Source organism: Euphorbia lathyris, chromosome 7 (assembly GCF_963576675.1).
Source record: "Euphorbia lathyris chromosome 7, ddEupLath1.1, whole genome shotgun sequence".
NCBI classification, from domain to species: Eukaryota; Viridiplantae; Streptophyta; class Magnoliopsida; order Malpighiales; family Euphorbiaceae; genus Euphorbia; species Euphorbia lathyris.
Window position 1 is genome coordinate 10,168,053 of NC_088916.1, and position 10,207 is coordinate 10,178,259.

Consider the following 10,207-nt stretch of genomic DNA (forward strand, 5'->3'; position numbering starts at 1 on the left):
GTAATTTAAACCGACGTTGTTAATTTGGACCGATATATCTCTAAACTCGTGGCGCTGCTAAAAGCCTTAATACCGAATTGAACTTTCACTTCGATAAATCTAAAGGACAACTCTCTAAGTTTTATATTTTTATTAGTAAACTATAGACTTGATAAATCACTAGTCGTAAACATGTTAAAATTTAACAAAACAGAACCTAACTTACTCAAAATCATACTTATAACATTTAAAAAAAATAATAATAATTTAAATCTAAAATACAGTTACCAAAATGTCATTTTCAGTCACTGAAAATTCATCGTAGTGATTATTTGTTTTTGAATTTCTATTGTCTCTTCTTGCTCTCTACGTTTTTCTTCTAATCTTTTTTCTTCATCTTCTAAGTCGAAAACCAAAATGTCATTTTCAGTCACTGAAAATTCATCGTTAGGACCCGTTAACACCTGCTGGTTCAGGCTGCATTTGAAAAGCTTTCCCTTTCTTCTTCTTTTATGCCTTCCCTTTCTTCTTTCTTTTCCTAAATTTAAGAATTCTCTTTTCTCAACAATTTTCATTTTCCTATTTTCATTTTCCTCTTTTCATGAATGTACCATTCCTTTCATATCTAGGTATAAATCTACCTCCCACAATCATACCCCTCCAAATTCGCCCCTTCCTCTCTCTTTTTTATGTATCTCCCTTTATGAATAAAAAATGAAAATATTATATATGTTTTGTATCATATTAGGTGTATAACTATCAAGTTAACATATGTTTTTTTATTAATGCCACTTCATGCCACGTTTTTCTTTCTCATTTTTATTTAATATATTTTTTTATTATAATCATAAATATCAATTTATAATTCAGTGTTCAATGGAGGAAATGATTCTTCAAAAAAAAAAAAAAAACTAATATATTAATTACAAAATATTAATTAAGATTTTTTAATTTATAATTTATTTTAAACTTATCCAAAACTTTTAATTTACACCTAAAAACATTAAATTAAACCCGATAATATATTTAAATTCGTAATTAATTAAAACTATAAAAATTATATTATACTCTATATCGAAGATTAAAATTTTAGACACGGACGTGACACTTCTATACTAGAAACACAATTAAAAGCTAATCCAAGTTTTTTGTGGATAAGTATTTACGCAGGCTTACCTCTCATCAGAGCACAGGCACGTCAGCTAATTGGGTCAGGAGCACAAGTTTCCATCTGGTCGGACCCCTGGCTATCGGATGACTACAACCCGTATGTCGATAGCATACCTCTGCTCGGGGCTGAAAATGCGATGGTGTCACAGTTACGTACAGAACCGAACGGGGATTGGGATCAGGCCCGTCTAACCGAGTGGCTATCAGCTAGGGATAGAAGCTTAACTTTTGAACTAATCCTCAGTTCGAGAGAGATCCCGGACAGATGGTGGTGGAAGCCTGAACGTAGTGGAGAGTACACAGCCAGAAGCGGATATCGATATCTGCAAAACAGCCCGGTTACAAACGAGATGACAGCAAACGAAGAAATTTGGAGCAGCGTCTGGCATTACTAACCCCGCCAAAGGTGCGACAACTGATATGGCGACGTTATCCGGTTTTCTCACAATGAGAGACGTCCTATTCCGAAAACGGGTTGAAGTACCAAGGAGTTGTCTGAGGTGCGGACTGCAAGCCGAAACGGTATTTCATGCGATTGTGGAGTGCGTGGAAGCATGAAAAATCTGGCTACTCACTGAAATAGGAGATATCAGAACAAGAGTTAGTACTCTACAAGCGTTTTGGAGATTTGTTAAATGCAGGTATAATAAAGGAACTCTGGAACTGGCAGCAACGCTGATATGGACTATCTGGAATGATAGAAACGCAATGGTATGGGAGAACCGCACCTCCTCGCCCTCCATTTCCTTCTGTAATGCCACGACTTTCCTAAGCAGATGGCGAGAGGCTCAAATTAAAGGCTTCTCGGGTCCGGTTCCAGGTTCAGGAGAGAAGTGGAAAAAACCGCCGACGGGTTAGGTAAAGCTGAATTTTGATGCAGCAACGTTTCCAAATTCTGGAAGAGCAGGGTATGGATTCGTGTTGCAAGACCAGGATGGTAAGTTCCTAGCAGCGGGGAATGGATTGTTGGGAATTTCCTCGGACCATCTAGTCGCAAAAGGAATGAGTTGCCGCGAAGCACTAAGCTGGCTAAAGCGGAAACCGTTCAAAATGTTCAATTGGAATCGGATTCGCAACTCTTGGTGCTGGCTATCAATAACCCCATAGAGTTAGTTTCTCCCTTTGGCATTCTAGTAGAGGATTGTAAGGTTATGATCTCCGAACAAGAAATTAGGTCTGTTTTATTTACTAAAAGGTATGCGAACCATGTTGCTCATTTACTAGCCCGGGCAGCAAAGTTCAGAGTCTGACAATAGGGTTTGGGTGAATAACCCCTCAATTTATTTGTAACATGCATGCTTTGGATAATCAATAAATTACCTTTACTGTAAAAAAAACAAAAGAAGCATGAGTTTACTTCAAAAAAAAAAAAAAGCATGAGCCATTTTCTTAAGCACTTAGGTGAAATTGTTTACAGTGTCTACAGAAAGTGTCGTGCCGTTGGTATAATTAAAAATTAGAGAAATTATAATTGGTTAAAAATAATTAGATAAAAAGAAAAAACAAAAATTTATAAATTTGACAGATGAAGCTGACGTGTTACTGTTCTTATTTTATCTACTCCTACCAAATTACCAAATCAAGATCTGATACACCTACATAAGCATAAGATGAATTTGGGGTTTTGAGGGGTGCCTCTTCTCCGCCGTTAGGTCGTAAAGGCATTGATATCTCAAGATGCTGCGATTGCGATTGCAATTGTCATTGCGATTGGAGTTACATACTCAGCCGTGCATCTGTGGAAATGTCATCGGTGCTGTTGATTCCGATTAGGGTTACATACTCGACCAGTGGTATGTGGTGCTTTGAGGGCGTTATTCGAAACAAAATTCGACCAGCATCCGATCTCGTCTATGAAGGACCATCTGTTAGTCATGAACCTATACAAAATTATCTTTCTTCTTCAACAGTACGGGGAAGATTAAACCATGATATTCTGTTTCTAAACAAACAGATTTGTGTTTGAAAGAATCAAGAGAAAGCTCCTATTTACCATCCAAGTCAGATGAACTTGAACTTTCATACCCAAGCTCGCTCACTCAGTATCTTTGACAGATTCGCGTAAGTTTTGCCTTTTTCGATGTGTCTCCTAATTCAGTGCTCTAGGTGAACAAGACGACAGGAGAAGCAAAAGGCACATGCTCTTCGACTGTGCAATTGCTGTTTTTGTTATTCCTTATTTATCACTAGGACAATGTTGTTGGTATTTTAGGAAAGATAGTTTTGGTGTAGCAGCTATATTTCTGGCAGAAGTCATCAAGCTGGTTCACTCCATAGAGGTACGGATGAGATGTTGATGCAACTTTGAGCTTATTATCTTCATAAATAAGACAACTATATTGAGTAAGTGTTGTTCATTGATGGATGCTGAAGTAACCATTTCTGAATCTTGTGTGATGTTAATTATCTGGGTGCCTGGATCATAAATGATTTGGTTTAAGCTTTTATATGGTCAACTTGTTTCGATATAGCATATGCTATGCATCATCATAGTTTTTTGACACTTCGAAAATTGTGATTTTTTTTTGGTGATAAAAGACTTGATATTACTGTTATGTAATGAAGAATCCTTTTAATTAGTGGGATTCCAATTTAGATATTGATTGAGGTTTGAATCATTTGGTCAGTTGTATTAAATATCTTACATTCTTTAAGTAAGGAGCTATATGGTTCGTTATATATAAGAAATAATTCTATTTTGAAGTACTGTTTAAGGTTGGTTAGACATTTATTCTCTTGTATTTATTGTTGGGTCACTCATGGATATTTGCTTCATGCTCTATATGACTCTTTGTACATGTGCGGAAGTCTTATCTTCCGCATAACATAATACTTTCCAGTTTCATTTGTCCCCACTAGCTTAAAATCATGGATCTGGCCTTACTATGAGTGGTATAGTATAGATTAATGATTAAAAGTATAATTATTAGATTACTATGATCAATTTGAATAAGTTATACACCACAATAATTTAATTCTTTGTAACTATAATATTTTAATCCGTTCTCTTTAATAAAAAAATATATATTATATAGTTTGTGTTGAGTAATAAATATCTAAATAAATGTATTGATTTTATTAAATCCAGACGAGGGCTCGGGCACCACTGATTTGCCGGCGAACTTTATTAGACCTTTACGTGAAGGTTTAATTTTACAGGATAAATGCACTCAAAATATTTCAATTATACACCCATAGACATGGAAAGACTGTTTATCTGTAAATCCTGGATCGTCCTGTCCACTCTTGGATTGAAATAGTAGTTTGATGATGTTTGTTTGTTTGTTTGTGTATTTGTAGGTTTACCAGAGTATTGGATTGAAAGAAAAGGAAAGGTACAAGAGAGAGTTGAAAGAGTATAAAGAGAGATTGAAGCGCAGTTGTCAGAAAATCCCAAATTACACAAACTTCTTTCTCTCTCTCTTTCTAGGATTTCTTCAAAGTTTGAAACTCTCTCTTCCTCTTTTCATGTTTTTGGTTGCATTTTAAGTTGTGAAAAGATCAAGTTGTTTCCAATTGAGATAAGGAAATGGGGAGAGGAAGAGTGGAGCTGAAAAGGATATAGAACAAGATAAACAGACAGGTAGCATTTGCAAAGAGGAGAAATGGGTTGCTGAAGAAAGCTTATGAGCTTTCTGTGCTTTGCGATGCTGAAGTTGCTCTTATCATCTTCTCTAACCGTGGCAAGCTCTATGAGTTCAGCAGCATATCCAAATAGAGTGATCTAATCCTCCTAGCTGGCTTACTTCGGGGAAGACAAGTAAGCACATAGCCCGTGACATTTGGTATTGTCTATGGTTTTTCTTTTTGCTATCACTATCAGTCCTTAGGTCTAACTTAACCAATGAATATGCAGCAAAGGATTGTAGCAGATCCGATGAAGACATGTTTGAAAGCATATCGAAAACAGCTTCAAGCTTGTTATGTTTTTCAGCTCCTGAGATCTTTTGGTGTACTATTGGACAAAAACCAAGCAAGGCTAGGTACTGTCTAGATGATATTGCTGATGTACTTCCATTGCTTCAAAGTTTGGCAAGTCCTTCAAGTTCGAAACTGAGGTGCAATGCAACACAGAAGAGCAAGTGTCCGGGTATGAACTGTTGCCTTTCGTCGCATAAATACAGGGTAAAGAAAGTAAATAGTCCGGGTAGAAGAAGGATGATGATTATCAATTATGACTGGAGAGTCAGAGTTGAGATATTGTAGCTGAGGTTGATGGGGTAGGATATTTTTTGTATTTTATAAGTCTTTTTGTATTTTATCGTGATTGAAATTGCGTGCTCTCGCAAATTTCATTATAGTAAATAGCTGTCTTCGAAATTCTAACTTTTTCCTTGAACTATTCATTTGGTGGCCCATTTTAAATACGGCTTCCTTCCTTGGGTGAAGTAATTGATTTATTGGATATGTTCATTGGTGTTAAGCATGTTTGTGGTCATTGCATTCATTAGTCACTCAATTTTTTTTCTATTGCTTGCTATATGAAATTCAATTAGATTAAAAGCATTTCCTATCAAGATTTTCTACCATAGGAACAAACTGAATTTTGAAAATTGTTCCTAATAGGTTTTTGGGATCACATTAATTGTTCCTATATTGTGTGATTTCGCGTTTTGACACTTTGAGGATTGTGAAAATTTTGTGATAAAATATTACCTTCGGTGTGATTTTTTTTCATAAAATGTTGCTTGTGCTTTTTCCTTCTTTTTGTTCATTATTTTCATTAGTTTGTGAATGAGAATTTTTATTATAGCTATGTACAATTTTTTAAAATGTTCCCTTTATGCACTATTAGCTATTTGATAATTCAAGGTAATGATGACAATGTGGTGGTCATGTTACTATTTTCGTGCTACGAAAAAATGTATATTTGGAAATTTAAGAAATTTCTTCTTTTGGGCGGTAAGTATTCTAAACAGTTGTATTTTACTCCTTTATTGCTGAGTTGTAACATTTCAGTAAAAAATTGAGATAAGGATCTTCCATTCTTGTCAAATCCAGGTTAAGAAATTCAAATTATCTGGACATTATCATAATGGGAAGACTTCATATTATTTAATGGTTTCTTCCAAAAATTATCAGAATTAGAAGACATCATATTATTTAATGGTTTCGTTGGAGTCGAGTCGAATAATAAAATGGCATGTGTAAGAAGGTTATTATGTGTTTTCGAGTCCGTTACACCTTCCTTATTGATTTGAAGATTTTTTTTTGCCTTTTCCTCAATGCGCTCTATAAAGTTTGCGTCTTCAGAAAACAAGTAATCTCATGTTTGCGTAAGCCTAGGAATTAGAGAAATCAATTCTATTATCTTCTTTCAAGCTGATTCAACTTGGTATGTTTATGACTAATTTGCATGTTTTTACCATTTTTCTTTGTTATTCATGTACTTTTTTTATGTGTGTGTTATCTATGATCTACATGTTATAGCCACGAATTCAAGGCATTTTTTGGTTAATTTTTTGAGATCGATGTTGATTAAAGTCGGATACATGACGATGACGAACTCCCTAGAGGGAATATCTTTAATCAAATGCCTTTGATGTTTTAGATCATTGTCACTCCTTGCATATTTCTTATCTCAAGGCTCAATATTATTGTTTTTCCCTGTTCTTGCAGGTGTTTGATCTCTAAAATTACCAGTAGGCTTTGAACACCTTCTTTGGATCAAAGGCAAGGGATTGATTCTAACCTCGAGATCAAGATCTTACTTAAATTTGTTTGATTTAGCATCCGCAGACATGTTGAATTTACTGCAAACTCCTAGATCTATTCCAAGGGTGATTATTGCTCTGGGAATTTTCTGAAACAAATGGTATCACTATCAGCAAATGAGCCTGTTGTTGTTAAACGGGTTAGCATCGTTTGCATATTGTCGAAGTAAAGCCACAGGTAAGCTATCAGTTGTCTAATATGCAGGGAGTCACTAAAGGGCTCCTAGCAGAGAAACTACTTTCTGCAATGATCACTGATGAAAAATCCCTAGATTTCCTAATGTGCATTAGGGATGACAGATCCGATCAAGACATGTTGGAAAGCATATTGAAAACAGTTCAAGTTTGTTATATTCTTCAGCTCCTAAGATCTTTGCATAAACTGTTTGACAAAAACCCAGCAATGCTAGCTACTATCTAGATGATATAGATGATACCGCTGATGTACTGCCATTGCTTCAAATTTTGTCAACTCCTTCAAGTTCGAAACTGAGGCGCAACACAGAAGAGCAAGAGCAAGTGTCTTTAAAAAGGTATAAGTTTGGTCGCATAAATACAGGATAAAGAAAGTAAACAGTCCGGGTAGAAGAAAATTTATCTGTTCAAATATTGACCTTTTTTTTCAGTTGTCTGTGTCGGAGTTATGTGTTATGTGACATTAGTATCGGAATGTAATTTCAATCATCTTTTCTATTGGTAACTTAAACAATTGATGTCGTTAAAACTAGGATATTCTACAATGTATAAGAAAACATTCAATTAATGGTTTCATGTTGTTTCCCTAATGGTTTCATGTTGTTTCCCTAGAGTTATGTATATTATTTCTGGTATGTTTTGATTTTCTCACAACCAATTTTGTGCAATAGCTTCTTCCATATAGCATTATTATGTGAGAAAGTTATTACACTAATAATTATTCGTCTTCCATTAATAAAAAAATGATCACTAAATGAATGGTAATAAAAAATTAAACTCTGACATAATATTTAAAAGGGATAACAGCCAAATTTAATCTTCCTACATTTTAAGTGTAGTGCATATTAAAACATAGTCCTAACGTATGAAATGATGCAAATTTAACTATAATATTTTCAAGTAAGATTAATTTTAGCTTTAGGTTATTGAACATTAGAAAAAAGGGCTAATTATAAATCTAGCCCAACTAAAAGAGTCCATTTACATATCTAACTCATTTTGCTTCCATTTCACCAAATTAGACACTTTCATCAACTTTGGACAAAATTACCCTTAGTTCTATTCAATTAATTCTTCTCCTCCTCCTCCTCCTCCTCCAATTTCTGGTACCAATCGTTAGCGATTTTTGAGATTATTAAAGTATTATGTTCAAATTCCCATAGAAATGGTATGTTTTTAGCTTATATGCATGTTTTTATCGCTAGTCTTGCCCCTTTCTTCATTTGTATGGTATCGTTTCAATTTCCTCTATTTCCACCATTTTCCACCATTGTTGTCGCATTTGTGATGAAATTTGTCGCATTTCATCACAAATGCGACAATTCTTGTCGCGAAATTCGTCATAAATACGACAATTCTTGTCGCATTTGTGACGAATTCGTCACAAATACGACATCGCAGTAGTATTTCTTTTTTTTTTTCTCTCATTTTTTGAGCTTTCCATCATAATCCTCTTCCACAGACACTAATTCGTTAAAGATTGAACAAAATATAATCTCTTCTCTTTATAAACCACCGTCTTTTCGTCGGTTTGAGATGACGAAAAAGACGTTAAGAGTCTGAGGAAGAAGGTGAATTGAAATAAGGGTATTCTTGTCCAAAGTGGATGAAAGTGTCTAATTTGGTGAGATAGAAGCTAAGTGGGTTATACATAAATATAGAAAAAAATGGGTTGACTAGTGTTAACTGTCACTTTAGACATTCCAAATATCGTCTAAGATATTTAGTGTTTTACTAACAAAATTACAAACAAAACAAACAAAAAATTATGAAACTGTTTTAATTTATCAACAAACATATTTGGAAGGTCCAATGTGACAGTTAAACAATAGTCAAATCAGTTTTTTTGAAATTTTTTATATCGCAATGCTAAAATTAATCTTATTATGGTTAAATTTGTACAACTTCGTACATTAAGGCTAAATCTGCACGTCTCTTAAAACTTAGTGTTAAATTTGGTCTTTATCCATGTTTTAAACTACTAACAATCTATATTATTATACATATAATAGTGAAAGAAAATTTACAATAAGAGTTTTAAATGCATTTTGACCTAAGGTTTTGAGGTAATAATTTAGGCTCCACGTGTAAAATAGCACTAATATAGACTTAACGTTTAAAAAAAAAGTAAAGTTGTAAAAAACGCTAGGCATTAGTCGGGCAGACAGGGGCCTCGAAAATTAATCGGGGATTAATCAGATTTGTATATTTATATTTTTATTTATTAATCAATAAATTATTGTATAAATACAATTAAAATATTTATTATCTATCTAAAAATAATAATATAAAAAACATGTATATTTGTAACATATATCTTTAAAATTGTGCTAACATCAACATTTCAACAACAATATCACTGAAAAAACTTAAATGTGAATTATAATAAAGAAAAAGAAAATAAATTCACAATTAAAAATGCTTTTGTTTGTTTTTTTTTTCTTTCCTTTCCTACCAAAAAAAATACTTTTGTTCATTGTCATTTAGGCAGTACTTAGGCGGTCTAGACGGTTCTGAGACGGCCTAGGCGAAGCCCAAATGATTGAAAATCACCTAAGAATCAATAAAACGTTTAGAGGGACTAATTACAAAAAATCGTGGCGGATTCTCGATTTCGAACGCATAGACGGTCCAGGCGAACTTCGTTTCGAACAGTGAAAAAAAATATTAATTTAGATCTCGATAACAAAATGTGACACGGAATTCATATTACTATGTTACGTTCTAATTTCTCTATCTACATATAATTGAAAGAACTTAACAGAGTAGTACAAATGATGTGTCCGTTAAACCAATATTGGTTTTATTTTGTATATGGAGTTTAAATGGATAATTCTCAAAAACCTCAAGTCTGTTTTAGTAGTTTATCCCATAAATAAAAGAAATAAAAAAGAAAACAAAAAATTTATAAATTTGACAGATGAAGCCGACGTGTGACTGTTCTTATCTATACTCCCACCAACTTACCAATTCAAGATCTGATACACCTACTACATAAGCATAAGATGAATTTGGGGTTTTGAGGGGCGGCTCTTCTCCGCCGTTAGGTCGTAAAGGCATTGTTATCTCAATATGGATTGCGATTGCGATTGGGGTTATTTACTCAACCGTGCATCGGTGGAAATGTCATCGCTGCTGTTGATTCCGAT

At 34.0% G+C, this 10,207-nt stretch overlaps 1 long non-coding RNA gene across 4 annotated transcripts; it reads left to right on the plus strand.

Annotated features, from left to right (window-relative positions):
* Positions 1-2,764: 2,764 nt before the first annotated feature.
* On the plus strand, positions 2,765-7,585 carry LOC136200688 (uncharacterized). 4 transcript variants are annotated; one of them, XR_010673445.1, is made up of 4 exons: positions 2,765-3,492; positions 4,450-4,909; positions 5,006-5,369; positions 6,769-7,585. It is a non-coding gene; the product is annotated as an uncharacterized lncRNA (long non-coding RNA). The 4 variants fall into 4 exon arrangements; XR_010673444.1 differs by having other exon boundaries at positions 2,765-3,428; XR_010673442.1 differs by having other exon boundaries at positions 2,765-4,909.
* The last annotated feature ends 2,622 nt before the right edge of the window (positions 7,586-10,207 follow it).